Source organism: Aplysia californica, unplaced genomic scaffold (genome assembly GCF_000002075.1).
Source record: "Aplysia californica isolate F4 #8 unplaced genomic scaffold, AplCal3.0 scaffold00261, whole genome shotgun sequence".
Taxonomy (NCBI): domain Eukaryota; kingdom Metazoa; phylum Mollusca; class Gastropoda; order Aplysiida; family Aplysiidae; genus Aplysia; species Aplysia californica.
The window spans coordinates 884,945-886,262 of record NW_004797531.1 but is presented as its reverse complement, the minus strand read 5'-3'; the positions used below and the strand labels follow the sequence as shown (position 1 = coordinate 886,262).

General features: G+C 43.0%; 1 protein-coding gene across 1 annotated transcript in view; it reads left to right on the top strand.

The window, feature by feature from the left end:
- LOC101857883 (chaoptin) overlaps positions 1-1,318 on the top strand; it is a 7,386-nt gene that overhangs the window by 1,271 nt on the left and 4,797 nt on the right. The gene's annotated exons all lie outside the window — the stretch shown is intronic.

The window sequence follows — 1,318 nt, the reverse complement described above, 5'->3', positions numbered from 1 at the left end:
CGAAACCCCCCCCCCCCCACACACACTCCCAACCCCTGAGAACGTTCCTTCTAAAAATGTGTCGCTTTAAAGGACAAGCGGGCTAACCCAGATCTCGGGGGTCTCCAGAAATCTTGACATACACCAAAAGTCAGCATTGCCCTACCTATAGGAGAAGTTTGGTTTCCCTGGTGTGTATATTTGTTTGGTTATAGAGAAAACTCTCCTTGTCTTTTAAAGAAACTGAGCAAGGGGACAAAAGCTTTACCTTCGATTTTCTCCTCAAAACAGAATTTTTCGGGATAGTCCCCTTTGTGCTTACAAGCGACCAATGAAGAAAACAGACGTTTGAGATACATTTTGGAACCTTCTCGTTTTGTGTATGACGCCCCCCCCCCCAAGCTTTCTCCCCATTTTTCACCTCTTATATTTTACCCCTTTAAAGAGCTTAGATATAATGCACACATGTACTAAACGCAATCCCCGCTCCAATGTTTCTGATAGACATCAAAACAAAACAAAACAAAAGCAAAACGAATAATGTGGGCGGTTGGCGGGTGCTCTGGTGTGGTTTGCTCCTTAATTTTTTCCTATCAAACATCTATCATCCTTATCTCCCCTTCTTCTTTTTATGTTTGTTACTCTCTTGTAACACCTCTAACCTTCTGACGCTCATATGACCTTATGCAGTTGTGAGCGCCGTAAAACCTCTACTACAACTAAACTAAAAACGAATAATAGTTCTCCGACATTCATAATAAGTGCTAGAGACACTGACTTCGTGTTTGTTCCAATGAAGTACTGACAATCAAGGTGGCAGCTAGGGAGCTTGTTTAGCCGGTTTGTTTTAATAAGGTTTTACGGCGCTCGCAACAGCAAAAGGTCATATGAGCGCCAAGCGGTGGATGTCAACAGAGAAGTCCTTACAAGGAATCGAGTTTACTCTGCTCACCTCTCTAGCTTCAACAGCACAAAATCTGCTTCGACTATCAAGGCATCCCGGAAATAGCAGTTCACAAGAGAGTGACAAAAACATATATAAAAGAAATAGAGGAAAATGACGACAGTAAGGATGAGGAAAGAAAAAGCAGCAGTTCCCCCTATGTTGTTCCTGCACAGTATGAGCATGACATTGATAAATCAGCCCATTTACAATTCTACTGTGCATAATAACATGTTGATATCTCCCCTTTGGGAAATTAAGTCTCTGACAGTCCAAATACCAAGATCTGTCACAGCAAAACGTCAGATGACACCTCCCGTCCTCGACAGACGCACTATCCCGCGCAAAGATCGTGGACAAACTCAGACAGTGAGCGAAGAACATGATCTTCACCGC